The sequence below is a fragment of the Myxine glutinosa genome, chromosome 2 (assembly GCF_964187855.1).
Source record: "Myxine glutinosa chromosome 2, kmMyxGlut1.1, whole genome shotgun sequence".
Classification (NCBI taxonomy): Eukaryota; Metazoa; Chordata; class Myxini; order Myxiniformes; family Myxinidae; genus Myxine; species Myxine glutinosa.
Genome location: NC_136262.1, coordinates 223,189,456 through 223,210,602, shown reverse-complemented (window position 1 = coordinate 223,210,602; position 21,147 = coordinate 223,189,456).

Genomic DNA, 21,147 nt, shown 5'->3' with positions numbered 1-21,147 from the left:
GAAAGAGCGGCAGAGCAGGATTTTAGGACCCGTGGGCTGATGCCGTCAGGTCCAGTTGCAGAATCAGAGTCGAGGATTGACATAAACCTCTCCACCTTGTCAGGAGAAAAGGACACAGAGTCCAGGAGCAGCTGGGTATGACTGGGTACGGTGGGTACAGAGAGGGATGGGTTTGGGACACAAGATTTTGAGGCAAACACAGATTTGAGGCATTCAGCTTTTTCACTTGCGGAGTCAGCTGTGTGGCCATTTGAGGTAAGGGAGGGGATGGAGGGGGAACAAACACCAGAAACAGATTTGACCAGACACCACCAGGATTTGGAAGAGGGAGACAGGTTTGAGAGTTCGGTCTTGAGAGTGGAGAGATATTGTTTTGCTGGCTCTCCTTTGGGTGCACACACATTTGTTTTGGACTTTGTGAAAGGAAATAAGATTTCCTTCCATTGGATTTGCTTTCCAGGAGGCAAAGGCAAGTTGTTTCTGGGCAACTGTCTCACCACAAGATTCCATGTACCATGGATGGGAGGAAGGGTATGACAACTGAAGACGAGATGGGATAAATCTGTGCATGCGAGAGAGAGAGCAGTTTACTTTGGAAGAATTCCCAGGATGAGTTGATGTCAGAGACGGTCGAGATGGGAGACCAGTCCAGATGATTGATGGCTGCTTGAAGACCATGCCAGTTGGCCTGAGAGAAATGCCAGACTTGTCGATGCTGAGGAGGCTCTCTGGGAATGGTCAGAGAGATGTCACTTTAACAAGCACATGATCAGATGAGCCAATTGAGCAGAAGAAGAGCAGCAGACATTTACAGGGAAGTTAGTCATAACCAAAAGTTATGACTTTTATGACTTATGTTATGACAAAAGTTATGACTTTTGACTTTATGTCAAAAGTTATTACAAAAGTTATGACTTTAAAAGTTATGACTCTCAGTCTCCCTTGCTCAATTCACACGATTCGTTTGTAACAACTTTATTTATTTTGTCTGCATCAGAAACTCCCACTTTTATTGGGGTCGTCATATCCGATCTTTCACAAAATCATGTTAGCTTCACGTTCCGTGGTCGAGTCAAAATCAACCCTGACGAGGAAGCCGCAGTATCTCGCGGTATCTGCACTTAATGGCCTTCTCTTTTCGAAAGATAGAGTGAGATTTTTTTATTCTTCTTTCAGATGTAAGAAAGTGAATGTTGCATCAAATACTTTGGACTGAAAACTTAAATTTGGAAAAATAAATGAAATGTTTGTCTCATGGCTGTGTCGGACTGGTGACACAGACTGACACTAAATGCTCTCTCTTGCTGTCTATGTCTGTCTATGTCTCTATCTATATCCATCTATCTATCTATCTATCTATCTATCTATGTCTGTCTGTCTGTCTGTCTGTCTGTCTGTCTGTCTGTCTCTCTGTCTGTCTGTCTGTCTGTCTCTCTCTCTCTCTCTCTCTCTCTCTCTCTCTCTCTCTCTCTCTCTCTCTCTCTCTCTCTCTCTCTCTCTCTCTCTCTCTCTCCCCACCTGTCGGCGCATTGGGTGCGGTGTCATGGTGTCTGCTCATGTTTTGGCATTGTAGCTCCGTGCTCGTGGTTTGTATCTTTACCCTCCCCTTACCTCTTCTCACCTTTGTGCCGCCTTTTGTGTATCCCCCTTCCACGTTATCATCCCTTCCCCCCTCTTGAGATTGAGAAAGTGAGAGAGCACATGTGGTGAGACCAGTAAAGGTTCCCCCTTAGGGCGGTTCCCTCTGTCGTGAAAATCAAGCTCAGACACGACTTGACCTCTGGGTAGGTTTAATATCATTTAGATCTGTAGTACATCCTGTAAGAATACATGCATGCAACAGGCATTAAAATCAGAGTATTTCATGAGCAATGGTCGATTCAATATAGCAATGGTCCAACAGAGAGGACAGTCAGCGCAGCATTTAGGGGCGTACATACCATTCAAACTACAGGACTATGTCACAGTGAGTTCCGCTGGAGTGTCCGCGCGCCCCGGTTGTCCCGGGTCTTATAGACGCCCCTTCTGTAGCGAGCACACCCTGGGTTCACCTTGGTATAATTTCACTACATTCTCCCTGCCGTTAGAACTATACTGCTGCTCGGCAGGTTGCAAGCAAGCATCAGCAATAAACGAATGGGTCACGTCAATCCACGTCAGTCGGTCCACCCGTAGCGGTCGGGGCGGCGAACTTCCCTGCCAGTTCGTGTTCGGAATCTACCGGGCATGGCGTCCCCAAGCCCGGAGTCCCCCGCGTCGGAATAGCCGCCGGAGGTGGGAGTCGGAGGGGGCGCCCCTGCGCCTTCGGGCACGGGAGTGGGGAACGACGGGAGTAACGGTGGTAGTTCCATAGGGGAAGCTTCGGTAGAGTCCATAGACTCGTAGACGGGTTCGTCGATATCCCTGTCGTCGTCCCCACATGGGGCGAGATGGCGTACGGAGACAGTAGACTCGCGGCCATCCGCCGTTAACACGCGAGCATGCTCGGGATTAGCCTGGAGGACCTGCACCTTGTCAACAAGGGGGTCGTACTTGCTAGCGCGAACCGCTCGTTTGAGATAGGCGGGCCCCGGTTCAGCGAGCCAGCTGGGTAAAGATTGGATACTGCCGGAGCTTCTAGGGTGGTGGAACAGTCGTTCGTGAGGAGTCTGGTTGGTGGCAGTACATAGGAGAGCCCGGATCGAGTTTAGAGTGGCAGGTAGCGACCACGCCCATTTATCGAGGCCTCGGCCGAGGGTCCGAAGGCTTAGCATGACGGCCCTCCATATAATCCCATTAAAGCGTTCGATCTGCCCATTCGCTTGGGGCCGGTACGGGGTGGTGTAGCTCGAAGCGACATTATGCTGGAGCAAGTAGCCCCTCACCTCCTGGGACAGGAACACCACACCCCGATCGGTATGCACGTAGGCCGGATACCCGAACATAGAAAACAAATTCTGCAGGCACCGAATAACCGTGGCAGCCGACATATCCCCGCACGTGTAAGCAAAGGGGAATCGGGAATACTCATCGACGATAGTGAGCAGATAGCGAGAGTTGCTCGACATTGGCAGCGGCCCTTTGAAGTCCATCGCCAAGCGCTCCCACGGTCTAGTAGCCCTAACGAGTGTCCCCATAAGAGGGTTATAAAAACGCGGTTTGAGTTCCGCACAGATCGCGCAATCACGGCAGATGCGGCGGATGTCCTCAATCGAGTACAGCAGATTGCCCTCGCGCACAAAATGCGCGAAGTGCGTTACCCCGGGATGACACATAGTGCCGCGCAAAGTGCGCAGCCCCTCCAAAGTTACAACCCCCGCGCAAGTGGCCGGCCTCGATAAGGCGTCAGCGACCAGGTTATCCTTCCCCGGGCGGTATTTGATGGTGTAGCAGAAGTCGGCGAGTTCGATACGCCAACGGGTGATTTTCTCATTCTTAATGCGCTGAGCATGTAAGGTGTCGTACATAAACGCAACACTCTGTTGGTCCGTGACGATTTGGAAAACTCCGCCCAAGCAGATACGGCCGCCATCGCCGAATTGATTCGACGATCGCGTACGCTTCCTTTTCGACAGACGAATGCCTCCGCTCGGCGGAGGTGAGAGTCCGCGAGAAGAAAGCCACAGGGCGGCCTCCTTGGGAGAGAGTCACCGCTATCGCATGATCCGAGGCATCACTCTCCAAAACGAAAGAGGCACTCTCGTCAATCGTCGCGACAGCGGCGCCAGCGATGTCGACTTTAAGGCCCTCGAAGGCCGCCAGGGCGGCCGGGCCCATGGGGAAAGTGTCGCAGGCCACGAGGGGGCGGAGCTTCGCGGAGAAATTTTGCACCCACTTTGAGTAGTGGGCGAACAGCCCTAGAGCGCGTTTCAGCGAAGCCCGATCGCTAGGCGGAGCCATATCGAGCAAAGGGCGCAGACGCTCCTTATCCGGAGAGACGGAGCCATGGGTCACGGTGTACCCCAAAAGGTCTACTGTGCGTAGAGAGTATCGACACTTAGCCGCATTCGTGGTTAGGCGATATTTCCGCGCGACCTCGAGGAAGCGTTTCAGATTAGCGTCGTGATGCTCCTGGTCATACCCACAAACCGTAAGATTGTCCAGATAGACAAAGACATCGGTCAAATTCTCCTTCGCAACGAGGTCATCCATAGCCCTCTGAAAACAAGCGACTCCGTTAGTTACCCCAAAGGGAAGTCTCGTGAACTGGTACAACCGCTGACCCGATTCAAAGGCTGTAAAGACGCGATCAGCCCTAGAGATGGGGACTTGATGATACGCACTACGCAGATCGAGAGTGCTATAAACGGAATACAGGGCCACCTGGCGTACCAGGGCGTCCATCCCCGGTAAGGGGTAGGCATCCAGCTGTGTAAAACGATTAATCGTCTGCGAATAGTCGATTACCATGCGCCGGCGGTGGGCCTCACTCCGCACCACTAAGACTTGGGCCCGCCACGGTGACCTACTGTGTTCTATAATACCGTCCTTTAAGAGCAGGGCCATTTCTTCCGCAATGAATTGCGCGTCCGCGCGAGAGTAGCGCCGCGATTTGACGGCTACAGGGGTACAATCAGTGGTCAGGTTGGGGAACAGTGAGAGTGGCTCCATGTCCATTTGAGCGAGGGCGCACACAGCGAGCGTGTCCGGCCCACCGAAGTCTATTTCCAAACGTCCATGCTGCTTAAGGAAATCAAGTCCTAACAGAACGTCAGCGCATAAAGCAGGTAATACCATGAGATACACGTCCGGGAACGTGCGTCCCTTTATCACAAGTTTCAATCGACACGCCCCTTTTGTGCTCAACCGAAGTCCCTGAGAGGCCATGAAGATCCGGCGAGTTGTCCTGAGAACCGGCCACCCATGTTGATGCACGAGTCGCTGATCGATAAAACTATCCGTGGACCCCGTGTCAATCAAAGCTTGTGCAAAAACGCCCGCGACCATGAGCGGAATGATGGCCTGCGCAAGGCCGGCAGACCCGGCAGGTATTGTACCGGCCGGGCGAGAAGATCGCGCCTCGCGGGTGAATCCCACGCCGGCTGCAATCCTTCGGGCAGCGTCGGCAGGTTGGGCCTCAGCAGGAGCATTGAAGTCAGTTGGCTCATCAGCAGTTTCATTTGCCAGAGTGGGTGTGTGTAGGTCGTAAGAGCAGCCGCCAGATGGCGCTCGAGTCACGTGAGAAAGATCTCTGCCGTCTGCAGATTCATATGCCAAAGTGGGTGCATGTAATTCGTAAGAGCCGCCGCCAGATGGCGCTCGCGTCACGTGAGAAAGATCTCTGCCGTCTGCAGATTCATATGCCAAAGTGGGTGCATGTAATTCGTAAGAGCCGCCGTCAGATGGGGCTCGAGTCACGTGCTGCGTTTGCCGCACATCGAGAGGAGTTTCCAAAGCAGGAGCATGTCGCTTGTTTGAAGTAGGCGTTCAAACGCCAGTCAAGGTCGGTCGCGCTGTGGCCGGTCGCGTTCGCGCCATTTGTTTCGGCGGCCCGGTGTATCTCACCAAGGTCGGGCGTGTAGCCAGAGGCCCGCGAGAAGGAGAGCGGCTCTTCAAAGCCGAGTGAGGCGCCCCGTCCGGCGCTCGATCCGTTGGCTCCGCGATGAGCCCATTCAAGGTCGCGCGGGGACGCGTGCCCCGAGCGGCCTTCCTGCAGACCTTTGCAAAATGGCCCTTGGTGGAGCACAGGTGGCATGTAGCCTCCCGGGCCGGGCATTCAGAGCGAGGGTGCTGCCGATTCCCGCAAAAATAACATTTTGCATACCGGTCAGGCCGTGGCCGGGCAGCGGCGGCAGCAGTGAGGCCGGAAGCGGAGTCCGCTTCAGGAGCTCCCAGAGACTCGGCCATAGTGGTCGGGTCCTCCTCCGTATCCTCAGCGGTAGCCCTCTCCGGTCGCGCGAGTTGCGAGGTCCCCGCCACGACTCGTGGGTGATCATATGCGGTGGATTGTTCTCGGGCATCTGTGTATACGCGTGCCAGCTGTAGTGCCTCTGTAAATGTCAGATCCGCGACCTCCAGGAGTCGGAGCCGCAAGACTCCAGAATTAATTCCGGAGATGAATGAATCTCGGAGCAAGTCGTCCTGCACTTGCTCGTGGGTCCGGACGTCCTGCACGCAGTCTGCCAACAGGTAGCGCAACTCCTGCGCGAAGCGATCGATCGATTCAGATGGTTGTTGTCGCCGCTGAGAGAGTTGATGCCGGCCGTGCACAGCGCTCCGTGTCTTTACGTAGAGGCGCTTCAGCTCGGCTAGAGCCGTAGCGTACGTCCCAAATCGAGAAATGTTCCAGAAAACGGTGTGATAGACCTTCGACTGTAACACGGACAGCTTCATCGCTGCGGTGGGCTCTGTTTCGTGAGCAGCAAAGTAATTCTCCAGCGTTTTGAGCCAGTGAGTGAACTCCGATGCTGATCCCTCAGCTTGAGGGTCGGCTCCGAGAATCGGTACCACGATCATCTTGTGGTCAGCCATTCCGGCGATCTAAATGATATTAAATGTCGTGAAAATCAAGCTCAGACACGACTTGACCTCTGGGTAGGTTTAATATCATTTAGATCTGTAGTACATCCTGTAAGAATACATGCATGCAACAGGCATTAAAATCAGAGTATTTCATGAGCAATGGTCGATTTAATATAGCAATGGTCCAACAGAGAGGACAGTCAGCGCAGCATTTAGGGGCGTACATACCATTCAAACTACAGGACTATGTCACAGTGAGTTCCGCTGGAGTGTCCGCGCGCCCCGGTTGTCCCGGGTCTTATAGACGCCCCTTCTGTAGCGAGCACACCCTGGGTTCACCTTGGTATAATTTCACTACACCCTCTTCCGTTTTTTTCGCTTCGTGTTACAAATCATAATACCTTTTTCAGTTTCCTTTTTCGTAAATATTTTTATTTTTCGTTTGTTTACTGGAGCCTTTTGGCTTCATTAACCCTTTATACATTTATCCTTTGTTTAAACGTGGAAACGATGGCGGATAGCTCTCGTTGCACGTCTCTTGAAGCGCTAACCCAGAAGCATGGGTTAGTTTGTTCACCTCCGTCGGGAATCGACGTCGAGGCCATTATCCTTGCCGTCGTAGAGATAATCGGTTTGGATAATGTAAAAGCGGCTTCTCGCATGAATAAACGTGTGGTAATCTTTGTTTCCACAGTACCAATGGTTGCTCAAATAGTCGAGCACGGGCTTTTCTTTGCTCCCGACGTGTTTGTTCAGGTTTGTCCACTCGACACGCCGGCAGTTCGGGTTTCCCTCTCGAACGCTCCTCCGTTCCTCAAGAACAAAGACCTGGTTACTGAACTAAACAAACTTGGTTCTGTCATCTCTTCAGTTACTATGGTTCCTGTATGAGGGAAAAATAACCGTTTAAAACACGTCATGTCCTTTCGTCGCTTTGTTTATATGATTTTACCGCGTGGTGTAACCTCTTTAAATGCGGTATTGCCCTTCAAGGTCGAAGGTCACACTTATCGGGTCTTTGTCTCCACAGAGTCTCTAGTTTGTTTTGAGTGTGGTCAATATAGTCATTTAAAAGACTCGTGCCCGAAAAAGTCCACAGATATAGTTACTTGCCTGAATGGTGATGAACAGCAGGGCTCGACTGAGATCGTTGTCGATGATGTAAACAATATGGGTGGTGCTGATGCAAACCCCATTGTAGACAAACAGAGAACCAGGAAAAGAACCCTCCCACCTTCTAGCGACCTCAGCGAGCCTGATAATAAGGTATTGGCCAGTCCTCCAACCTACGCTCAAGTGGTTAGTGAAGGTAACGATGGAGCGCAACCTCCTCCTCAGCAGTTGCCTCCAGTTGAGGTGATCCCTCATCCTCCTCTGCCTTCAGAATATTCTGAGGGTAATGTGATAAATGCTGAAAATTTATGTGTTGGCCAGACAGTACCTGAGTCTCTCCGGTGTTCTGAGGGTAAACCTTCATGTGAGGATGAGCCTCCATGTGTGTCCCCTGCTGAAGCTTGTGTTGATTGTGCCACCCCTCCCTCTGTGGGGAGTGGTGAGTGTGTAGGAACTAGTGATCCGTCTGTGATAGAATCCTCAATTGAGGCAGCTGAGCCTTGTCAAGCTCATGGTCAGCAGGGTGATAGTGCTGAAGTCTCAGATTGTCGCGTTGATGAGCCCGTTGCTTCGGCAATGGACTCTCAATGCAATGATTGTGACTCTGATGGGGGTTCTTCCGTTGCCTCACTGAGAGATGGTGAGGCCGACTTCTCATCGGAGCATGTCTCTGGAGACTCTGTCCCTCCTGCTGAAATGGTGGGCGCAGTCAGCTGCGTAGGTCCCAGGCTGTGCAATTAGCCAGGAGGGAAAAGATTGATGTACTTTTATTGCAAGAAACTCGTGCCACTGCAGACTGCATGGCTGATTGGCAGCAACAGATGATTGGCACTTGGTTTTTCAGTAATACAGATTCTGTGAGTGCGGGTATTGCTTTTTTTGTCAGTACACGTTTGTCTGTCTCCCCCCCCCCCCCCCCCCAATCTTTAAGGAAATCGTACCAGGCTATCTAGCCTCTGTAGAGTTTGAATACAATCAGCAACGATTTATGTTTGTTAACGTCTATGCTCCAAGCGATAGTACAGATAGAGGAACGTTTTTTAATCAGTCCTTTAATTTCCTGAGACACCTCTCTTCTGATACGTTGTTGTGCTTAGGGGGTGACTTTAGCTGTACTTTAAACCCAACTTTAGATAGGAACAGTGCAGAGCCACATCCAGCTTCAAGCAGGCCTCTTTCCAATATAATTTCACGGCATGACCTCAACGATGTATGGCGGCAACAACACCCAAACCTGCAGCAATTTATCTGGTGTCGGGTTTTACGAAATCATCTTTCACTTGCTCGTCTTGATAAATTTTATATTCCTAACTCTGCTATCAACCTTGTGACATATACGGCTATTGTCCCTTCTGGTTTCTCTGATCATTCTTTGGTAAAACTGTGCTTTTCTTTTCCTCGTTTCAAACGCCGCACCTTGTATTGGTCCTTTAACACCTCACTTCTGAGCGATCCTTTCTTTAAATCATCCTTTGTGGTTTTTTGGGACAAGGTTGTGGATTTCCAACATCGTTTCCTAAATCTCTGTCAGTGGTGGGACTATGCTAAAGCGCAGATCCGTGTTTTCTGTCAGCAATACAAAACCAATTGCTCTCAAAGTAAACAATTATGTATTGATGCCTTGAAACAAGAAATTCTACGATTGCAGGAAGGTGCTGAGGTCCTTAGTGATGAAAAACGGTGTCAACTCCTCTTTGAAAAACAAACTCTGCTGAAGGAATTAATTCAAGAAAATGGTATTGGTGCCTTAGCCAGGCTGAGAGTGAATGGTTTACTGTCTTCAGACACGTGTTGTAAAGATTTCTTTAAGTTTGAGAAGACGACCAAGGCGAGCCAGCAAATGTTTAGTCTTCAGGCTAGTGATGGGCATATTCTTAGTGATAATACGGAGATTGTTCATTTTGTTCGGTCTTACTTTGAGAGTGTGTTTTCCTTTAAGCCTAATGATGTGCCTGCAATGCAGAATATTACGACCAATTTACCGCAGATAGATGAGCATCAGCGGCATGTATTGGATGAGAACATTACTCTCGGTGAACTTAAAACTGCGCTCGATGGCCTTGCTGATCATAAGGCTCCTGGTTTTGATGGGCTACCAGCTGAATTTTATATAACTTTTTGGGACATGCTTGGTCCTGCTTTGCATTCAGTGTTTTTATACAGTCTGCGTGAGGGATTGTTACCCCTTAGTTGTCGGCGTGCAGTTGTTTGCCTTATCCCTATGAAAAACGATCTGCAATTGATACAGAACTGGCGCCCAATTTATCTTCTCTGCACAGATTACAAGATTTTTGCCAAAACGCTAGCTAACCGTGTAAAGACTGTTATAAGCACAGTTATACATCAGGATCAATCGTACTGTGTTATGCACAGATCTATGCACGATAACATTTTTTTGGTACGAGACCTGTGGGATGTGTGTGCATTTCAACAACAACATACCGGTCTCTTTTTTATTGACCAAGAAAAGGCTTTTGACTCTGTTAATCATGAGTATTTGTTTCACATTTTAAAGCAATTTGGTTTTGGGGCATCTTTTATATCTTATGTATCCTTATTGTATAATCACATTTTTAGCTTGATCAAAATCAATGATGGTCTCTGTTCACCTTTGCGGATTGGGAGGGGAATTCGGCAAGGTTGTCCCTTATCTGGAATCTTGTACTCTCTTTGCATTGAGCCACTTTGATTCGTTTATGATCTTCTCGTATGGGATTTTCAGTGACTCCATCAGAAAATCCCGTTATCATTTCGGCCTATGCTGATGATGTACAGTCACGTGAAAAAGTAAGTACACCCCATGTAAAGTTTTGACTTTTTCAACATATTTCAACATACAGCTATTTGATCTTCATTTCAACAATATTGATAGATAAAGGTGATATAATATAACAAATAATATGAAACATTTACATTTTGTAGTCTATTGTATAATTTAAATAAACATAAATGCAAATTTCGCATGTGGAAAAAGTAAGGGCACCCCTACATTTATCACTACTTTAAATATCTAAAATTAGAATCAGGTGCACCAGCTAAGGTGCAAATGATTAGAACATCGTTAGAGAGGATCTTGGAGTAACCTGTCTTATTTAAACCTCAGACATTTAGTTTGGTTTGCTCTTTGTTGTTGAAGTGTGCGGCGTCACCATGCCTAGATCAAAAGAGCTCTCTGAGGCCTTCAGAAAGAAGGTTATAGATGCCTATGAGTCTGGGAAGGGATTTAAAAAGATCTCCAAACAATTTGAAATCAATCATTCGACTGTGCGGAAGATCATCTACAAGTGGAGAAGATTCCAAACAACTGCCAACTTGTTCAGGCCAGGCCGCCCCAGCAAGTTCAGCCCGAGAGCAGACCGCAAGATGTGAAATAAGTCTCTAAGAACCCCAGAATGTCATCACTGGACCTACAGGTAGCTCTTGCCACTGTTGATGTCAAAGTGCACGAGTCTACCATTAGAAAGACGCTGCACAAATTTGATCTACATGGGAGGTGTGCCAGGTGGAAACCTTTGCTGTCCAGAAAGAACATCAGGGCAAGACTAAAGTTTGCCAATGAACACCTAGGCAAAGACCAGCACTTCTGGAACAATGTGATCTGGACAGATGAGTCAAAGGTAGAGCTTTTTGGCCACAGTACCAGAAGACATGTTTGGTGAAAACCAAAGACAGCATTTGACCACAAGCACCTGATACCAACTGTAAAGCATGGTGGAAATATTATGGTTTGGGGCAGCTTTGCTGCATCAGGGCCTGGGCAGCTCACCATCATAGAATCCACTATTAATTCTTCATTGTACCAGAGGGTGCTTGAGGATAATGTGAGGCCATCTGTTGAAAAGTTGAAGCTCAACCGAAGGTGGACCTTGCAACATGACAATGGCCCGAAACATACCAGTAAATCCAACAAGGAATGGCCGAAAAGAAAGAAATGGAGGGTTCTGGAATGGCCACGTCAAAGCCCGGATCTAAATCCCATCGAGATGTTGTGGTGGGATTTAAAACGAGCTGTGCATGCAAGAAACCCCTCAAACATCCTAATTTGTTGTTGAATAAATTATTGCAAAGTCAATTTTTTTTTGTTTTTTGTTCAATTAGATCACCTTTATCTATAGATACTGTTTAAATGAAGATCAAATATTGATATGTCCACATATGTTGAAAAGATAAAACACATTTCATGGGGTGTACTTACTTTTTCCATATGCGAAATTTGCATTTATGTTTATTTAAATTATACAATGGACTACAAAATGTAAATGTTTCATGATATTTGTTATATTATGTCACCTTTATGTATCAATATTGTTGAAATGAACATCAAATAGCTGTATGTTGAAATATGTTGAAAAAGTCAAAACTTTACATGGGGTGTACTTACTTTTTCACATGACTGTATTTCCTGTATTATGACAGAAATACATGACTGTATTTCACATGACATGACTATTTTCACATGTTTGCAGCAGTAATGACATTACTCTGCTATTTGAGTGTCTACGGGTCTACTCTCAAGCATGTACAATGCAAATTAATTGGTCAAAATGCAAAGCAGTTTGGGTCGGCGGTATGCCACCTTCTGCCCTTCCAATTCTCCCTATGAATTTGACATGGGGAAAAGAAGGTGTGAAATACCTCAGTGTTTATCTTGGAACCCCTGGTTTTGTCAAAAGGAATTGGGATGGTTTGCTCCACAAAATTAGCAATAAATTAAACAGATGGAGAGGAATGTTGGCCACCTTGTTTTTTCGAGGTCGTGCCCTGGTCATTAACAACCTGGTGGCCCCTCTCATATGGCATAAAATGATTGCCTTGCAGCCACCTGCAACATTGGTGTCGTCAATCCAAAAATGTTTACTTGACTTCTTTTGGGATGGCAAACACTGGCTAAAGCCAGAGACTATTTGCCTTCCACTGGCAGAAGGGGGTCATGGGCTTGTGGACATTCTTTGTCGGGTGATGGCCTTCCGAGTCTCTACAGCTCATCGTTTTATATTTCTGGAGGCCTTGCCCTGAAAATCTACTGCAAACTGTATATTAAAACAAGCCGGCATGCTAGGCTACAATTGTGAACTCTTTTTCATGGAGCTGCAACATGTCGATGCTTCGCTGCTCTATGACTTTTACCAAGATGTCTTGAACGTCTGGCGGTCCATTTCAGTAACTCGGCAAATGGGGACATACAACAGTGAAAGGTTCCTCCGGGAACCCCTTTTCTACAATGCCCTCTTTCCTGCTATTCCTCACTCACGTGCTTTTGTGCAACGTTTTTTGAGAGCTGGCGTAAAAACGACTCGGGACCTTCGTGACTGTAACAGGAATAGTTGGTTCTCCACAGGACATCTTCAAGTAAGAACTGGCATCAGATCTTTGAGGAGCGTAGCCAAGGTCCAACAGGAAATCCTGTGTGTTTTTAGGCAATTGGGCCTGAGCTCAACCGCCAACATTGGTGATCACCAAACACCACCACAGATCTCTGCTAGCTCTAGCCTGCCGACTGATAGCGCCACAACATCTATCTTGTTATCCTCATCGCCACTTTCCAGCAAGGATAAAAAGAGACTGTATCGTTTGTGTATTTCAGTCCTGTTTCCCTCGTTGCAGCCAGTTTCTTTTGGGGCTCGATGGAAAGAGAAACTGCTAATACTTAATACTTAATCCAATACTTAATCTGTATCGAGCTATTGCCATCATCCAAGATCAACATGACCCACAAGCTTTTACAGTTGTCCATGATTGGAGCGGACCCACAAACTGTGGAAGCTCTGAGCCAGCTAAAGCATTAGCTCAGTCTGCTGACCAGCTACCTGCAAGGGCATAACGACATCACCGACGATGTGAAGCGTGCAGTGCTGAACTCCCAAGTGACCCACATCGTTCACGACTACATATCTCATTGTGCAACTTTCGACGAAGCCGTGACTGAACTGCGCGCCATCTATATCAAGCCGCGGATTGTTATTCACACGCGGTACCAGCTCGCCTCCAGGAAGCAGGACGCTTCGGAGTCCCTCACTCATTTCACCCAAGAATTGCGGTGTCTTGGCAAAGAATGTGCGCATGAGACCCGAACCCACGAGCAAATGTGCGATGATTTGATGCGTGACGCTTTTATTTCTGGTCTTTACTCTACCAGCATCCGGCGACGTCTGCTGGAAGAACCGAACCTGACGCTGAAACAGGCCCTCGATCAAGCTATCGTGCTTCACAACGCACATGCACAATCTGTGGTGTACGGACGGCCTTACATTACAGCGGGCCTCACTGAAGAGCGACACTCGGAGCCGAAGGTATGAGCCTCGCCGGGACTACCTTGGCCGGGGGCAACGCTAAGTGCTTCTTCTGCAGAAATATAAATAATCTCCGTACTGCGTGCCCGGCGCGCGAAGTTTCTTGTCATACCTGTGGCCGGAAGGGTCACTTTGCCAAAGTATGCCAATCGGGGCGCACGCGGCGCACCCAACCAATATTGGCTGGCATCAACTCGCCGTGTATGGCACGCGCATCGCCACTGGCCATTCCGGCGTAGCCCGGACCCCTGGGGCTGACCAGAGCCGTCGTCCCAGTCCTGATTGAGGGACAAACAGCTGGAGCTTTGGTTGACACGGGATCAACCGAAAGCTATGTCGATATGGGCCTCGTCCACCGTCATGGTTGACCTATCCTGGGAGGATCGCGCAGAATCTACATGGCATCTCAATCTTTATGGATGCGGACAAAGGGCAAATGTCGTGTGAAGCTAGTTATTAATGGTAAAATGTACCCTGATGTTCGCCTAATGGTACTGCCCACCTTATGCGCCGAAGATCTATGAGGGCACGATTTTCTCGAGCGCCATGGTCGCTTAGAAATGACATTAGGGGGAGATGACAAGCTTGCGGTATGCGCCCTGGCAGGAATGTCGATTGAACCGATGACTTTGTTTCCGAACCTGACTGCGGATTGCGCCCCAATTGCAATCAAATCCCGGCGCTATTCCCGGGCTGATACTCAATTCATTTCTGAGGAGACGAGCAAACTCTTCCGTGAAGGCATAATCGAGCCCAGCCGTTCTCCTTGGCGTGCCCAAGTTTTGGTCGTGCGGTCTGAAAATCATCGCAAGCGCATGGTAATCGATTATTTGCAAACCATAAGTAGGTTTACGCTTCTGGATGCCTATCTGCTACCAGGATTGGATTCTCTGGTTCGACACGTCGCCAAATATGGCGTGTACAGCACTCTCGATCTCCAGAGTGCATATCATCAAATCCCAATTGCTGACAATGACAAAATCTATACTGCTTCTGAATCCGGACAGAGGTTGTATCAGTTTATGGGTCTCCCTTTTGGCATAACAAATGGGGTCACCTGCTTCCCGAGGGCTATAGACGACATCGTTACCAAAGCACAATTAACAGACATTTTTGTTTATTTGGATAATTTGATGGTCTGCGGTTACGATCAGGCTCATCATGACGCCAATTTGCAACGCTTCCTCCAGGTGGTGCGAAAGTATAGTCTGACTTTTAATGAGGACAAATGTCGCGACTCCTCTAGGACGATTGATCTCCTGGGGTACACTGTGACCCAAGGAACCATAACACCTGACAAGGAACGTCTCCGCCCTTTGCTCGACATGGCGCCGCCGCATGATCGTGCTTCTTTGAAGCGTGCCCTTTGGCTGTTTGCACATTATTCAAAGTGGGTCGAAAATTACTCCGAGAAGCGTCGTCCCCTCATTGATTGTAACACGTTCCCTCTCACTCCCACTGCCAAGGTCACCTTCCAGGCTCTGAAGTCGGACATAGCTGGCACTGCTGTGTCTTCTATCGACGATAACGTTCCCTTTGTCCTTGAGAGTGACGCTGTTGTAAAAACCAGATCTACAACATTGTCCCAATAGTAGGTTTAATTCAGTTTCGATCTCTAGCAACACCTGTAAGAAATCACAAGCATTGTATCAGTGTACCATAATCATAGAAGTAACAATGGATTAGCAATTAGTGCAAGCAAGCCTGGAACATCTCGCAATATGCACCATTCGAGTATGCACTACCACACAGAATAAATGTCAGAGGAATGTGTCGGAGCGATGTCCGTCCGAGTTCTTATGGAAGCCTCTCAGTGGTTGGAGACAGCATAGCACCTGGGTTCAACTTAGACACAATTTCATTACATTCTCCCCGCTGTTAAAACTACACTTCCGCTTGGGCAGAAATCAAGCTAGCAGTACATATCATCAGAAAGCAACAGAGTAATCTCAATGAGCAGCAGTTGTCAGTCTATGTCAGTCAGTCCAACCATAGCGGTCAGGGTGGCAAATTTCTCTCCCGGCGTGGGTCCAGTAACCACCAGGTACTACATCCCCAAGACCGGAGTCACCCGCATCGGAGTATCCGCCTAAATCGGGTGACGGCAGTGGCCCCACAGGGCCAGCCGGATCGGGTGCATGTAGCGGAGAGGAAGCCGGTAGATGCTCCATTGTCGGATCAACTGGGTCGTAAGCCGGCTCGTCAACTTCCCCGCATGGGGCCAAGTGGCGTACCGAGACCGTAGACTCCCGTCCATTGGGCAACAACATACGAGCGTGCTCGGGATTAGCTTGGAGAACCTGCACCTTGTCTACAAGCGGGTCATATTTACTCATGTGAACCACGCGTTTGAGAAAAGCTGGTCCTGGCTCAGCAAGCCAGCCCAGTAAAGGTCGGGTACTGCCCGGACGCCGTGGGTAACGAAACATCCGGTCGTGGGGAGTTTGATTTGTAGTGGTGCACAATAAAGTCCTGATTGAGCTTAATGCCCCGGGTAGTGACCAAGCTCATTGGTCTAGTCCTAGGCCGCGGGACTTAAGACTCAGAGTAACGGCCCTCCATATAATGCCATTGAAGCGTTCTACCTGTCCATTCGCCTGTGGCCTATATGGAGTAGTATAGCTCGAAGCGACATTATGCTGGAGCAAGAAGTTCTTCACATCGTGGGACAAGAACACCGCGCCTCGATCGGTGTGCACATAAGCCGGACTCCCAAACATAGAAAACAAGTTCCGCAGGCACCGGATAACCGTAGCAGCAGACATATCACCGCACAAAAAAGCAAAAGGGAATCTAGAGAACTCATCAACGATCGTGAGGAGATAACGAGAATTACTCGAAGCCGGTGAAGCCGGCAGGGGTCCTTTGAAGTCCATCGCTAATCTCTCCCACGGTGTAGTGGGTTGGACCAACATACCCATCGGAGTGTTGTAGAAGCAAGGTTTGAGTTCAGCGCAAACGGAACAAGTGCGACAGAGCCGACGAACATCCTCAACGGAATAGGGCAAGTTACGACTGCGCACATAATGAGCGAAACACGTCACGCCGGGATGGCACAAGGTGTCATAAAGAACGCGCAGATCCTCAAAAGAGGTGAGGCTCGCACACATCGCAGGCCGCGATGAAGCATCGGCAACGAGGTTATCCCTCCCTGGGCGATATTTGATTTGGTAACAGAAATCGGCTAGTTCAATCCGCCAGCGAGTAATTTTCTCATTCTCAATGCGTTGAGCATGTTGCGTGTCGTACATAAAGGCAACACTTTGTTGGTCCGTAATGATCTCAAAACATTTGCCAAGCAAATATGGCCGCCAGCGCCTGATAGACTCGATGATGGCGTACGCCTCCTTTTCAACAGATGAGTGTCTTCGCTCTGCGGAGGAGAGAGTCCTTGAAAAGAAAGCCACGGGCCGCCCCACTTGAGAGAGTGTAGCAGCTATTGCGTGATCCGAAGCATTGCTTTCAAAACAAAGGACTTGTTTTCGTCTATCGTCGACACAGCGGCGCCAGCTATGTCGGACTTCAGGCCATGGAAAGCAGCCTTAGCAGCGTGACTCATGGGGAACGCATCGCAATCGACAAGTGGGCGGAGCTTATCGGAAAAATTTTGAACCCACTTAGAGTAATGAGCAAACAGCCCAAGAGCACGCTTCAAAGAAGCTCAATCGCGGGTGGGGCCATGTCGAGCAAGGGTCGCAGACGCTCCTTATCCGGAGCAATAGAGCCGTGGGTCATGGTGTACCCCAGGAGATCTATTGTTCGAGCAGAATAGCGACATTTAGCCTCGTTCATAGTCAGGCGATACTTGTGCGCAACCTCGAGGATGTGCTTCAGATTAGCATCATGATGTTCTTTGTCGTACCCACAAACCGTGAGATTATCCAGATAAACAAAGACATCGGTTAAATTCTCCTTAGCGATGAGGTCGTCCATAGCCCATTGGAAGCACGATTCCCCATTCGTGACCCCGAAAGGCAGCGGTGAACTGGTACAACCTCTGCCCGGATTCAAACGCAGTGTAGATGCGATCTGCCTCGGAGATTGGAATCTGACGATATGCACTACGTAGATCGAGAGTGCTGTATACCGAATATTGTGCCACCTGCCATACCAGAGAATCCATTCCCGGAAGCGGGTAGGCATCCAATTGGGTAAACCGATTAATCGTCTGCGAATAGTCGATTGCCATGCGTTTGCGGTGCGATTTTGTTCGAACCACCAAAACTTGGGCCCGCCAAGGCGACCGACTAGGTTCTATAATACCTTCCTTTAACAGCTGCGCAGTCTCTTCAGCAATGAATTGCATGTCAGCCCGTGAGTAGCGTCGTGATTTAACAGCCACCGGAGTATAGTCAGTAGTCATATTGGGAAACAGCGACAATGGTTCAATTTCCATCCCTACAAGAGCACACACAGCAAGAGTATCAGTACCACCAAATTCCATTTCCAAACGCCCATGTCGCCGTAGAAAATCGTGTATGAGCAAAACCTCTGCACATAATGCTGGTAAGACCATTAAATGTACATCCGGAAACATTCGACCCTTAATTACAAGCTTCAGTCGACATTCCCCCTTTGTGCTGAGCCATAGCCCTTGAGAAGCCATGAAGATTCTGCGTTTTGTCCCGAGAATCGGCCAACCATGCTTCTGGACAAGTCGAAAATCGACATAACTATCAGTGGATCCCGGTGTCAATTAAAGCATTTGCAAAAATTCCTTCAATCATGAGTGGGATAATAATGCGGGACATGCCAGGTGGCCCTGCAGATGTCGAGTCATCGAGAAGAGGTGCTCGAGCCTCGCGTGTGGATCTGACGCCAGCTAATGTCTTTCGTGCAGTTGATGTCGCTTGTAGGCCAGTCGTGCCGCCACCAGAGGGCGCTCGTGCCACGCGCGAAGATCCCAGCTTTCGTGTGGTCAAAGTGGATCGTAGGTCGGTCGTGCCGCCACCAGAGGGTGCTCGCGCCACGGGCGGAGATTCGAAGCCAGCATACGCAGATCGGGGAGCCAAACCCTGAAGAGGGCTGGGCGTCGAAAGAATTCCTGTCAAGGACGATCGTGCCGCGTACCGCTGTGATTGCGCGAATTGTTCAGTCGGTGCAGCGAGTCTCATCAAGGTCGAGCTCTCAGCTCGGGACCCACGGAGAGGGGCGATTCCAATCAAGACCGGGCGAGGCGCGCGAGGTGCTGTTCGTTCCGCGGGCGCGAAGATAAGCACATTCAGCGTCGAGTGAGCTTGCCGGCCTCGCGACGAACGACAAACTTTTGCAAAGTGACCTGTCTTTGAACACAAATGACACTTCGCCCCCATAGCCGGACAAACTGACCCGAGATGGTTCCGATTCCCGCAGAAATAGCACTTAGCGTTATTTCCTGGCTTGGGTCCAGCAGCAGCGGCCGCTGTCAAACTCGGGTCCTCGAGCGCATCAGGTGCCTCCAATTCCGGCGAGGATGCAGCATCCTCTAGCTCAGCGGTAGCTCTCTCCGGTCGTGTCTGTCGGGATATCCCTGCAGTGACGTATGGGCATTCATACGAGTCGGCTTGTACCTGTGCTTCGGTGTACATGTGAGATAACCGAAGGGCTGTTTCTAGGGTCAAGTCATCTTGTTCGAGTAGTCGTTGTCTGATGACCTGCGATCTAAGGCCTGAGACAAAAGCATCGCGGGCAAGGTCGTCACAAACTTGTGCATGGGTGCAAACCTCGGGGGTACAGTCCTTCAATAATCGTCGGAGGTCTTGAGCAAATTGGTCAATTGTCTCCGTGGGTTATTGTTGACGTGACGCAAGCAGATGTCTGGTGCAGACCACGCTCCGGGTTTTGATGTAGATACGTTTCAGCTCGGCCACAGCAGTATCGTACGTAGCGCACTGAGAGATAGACATGTACACAGTATGGTTCACCTTGGCCTGCAACACCGCAAGCTTCGTGTCCACGGTGATTGCCTCCTGCGCATTCAGATGGTTGGTCAAGAGCTTCAACCAGTGTAACAATTGTGCAGAGGCATCCGGTGCTTGGGGGTCCGCACTGAGAATTGGAACTTGTATCAGCTTGTGAGCCATGTTGTTCTCGTTCAGGATGAAGAGATGAAACTGAATTAATTGTTGTAAAAACCAGATCTACAACTTTGTCCCAATAGTAGGTTTAATTCAGTTTCGATCTCTAGCAACACCTGTACGAAATCACAAGCATTGTATCAGTGTACCATAATCATAGAAGTAACAATGGATTAGCAATTAGTGCAAGCAAGCCTGGAACATCTAGCAATACGCACCATTCGAGTATGCACTACCACACAGAATAAATGTCGCAGGAATGTGTCGGAGCGATGTCCGTCCGAGTTCTTATGGAAGCCTCTCAGTGGTCGGAGACAGCATAGCACCTGGGTTCAACTTAGACACAATTTCATTACAGATGCGTCGGATCACGCCATCGCTGCTACTCTCTCTCTCAAGGGGGGAAGCCGGTGGCGTTATTCTCAAGGACGTTATCCTCCGCTGAACGACGTCATTCTGTGGAAAAGGAGGCGTATGCGATAGTTGAGTCGATGCGTCATTGGAGACCATATTTGCTAGGTAAACGCTTCGATGTCATTACCGATCAGCAGAGTGTTGCTTTCATGTATGACACAAGACATGCCCAGCGCATTAAAAACGAGAAAATCACTCGCTGGCGCATAGAGCTTGCTGATTATAGCTTTGGTATCAAGTACCACCCTGGGTGGGAGAATCACGCAGCAGACGCTTTATCCAGACCAGGTGTTTGCGCGAGTTTAAACTCCTCCGATGATTTACGCATTCTCCATGATACCTTGTGTCACCCTGGGGTGACTCGTCTGGCTCATTTTGTGCGAAGCCGCAATTTGTCCTACTCTGTCGAGGACGTTCATCGTTTATGTCGCTCTTGTCCAGTTTGCGACGAACTGAAACCCCGCTTCTATAAACCCGACATGGGGACACCGATTCAGGCTACTAAGCCCTGGGACCGATTAGCAATGGACTTCAAAGGGCCGCTACCTGCCTCCGGGGCCTCTCGTTACCTCCTCACCATTGTGGACGAGTACTCCAGTAGATTTGCTTTTGCCTTCCCGTGCAGCGATATATCCGCAGCTACGGTTATCCGATGTCTGCAATACCCGTTTTCGATGTTTGGGAATCCGGGGTATGTGCATACCGACCGAGGAGCGGTGTTCTTATCGCAGGATGTGCGGGCCTTTCTGTTGCAGCGTAATATTGCGTCTACCTACACCACCCCGTACAGCCCACACGCTAATGGTTGCATGGAGCGCTTTAATGGCACTATA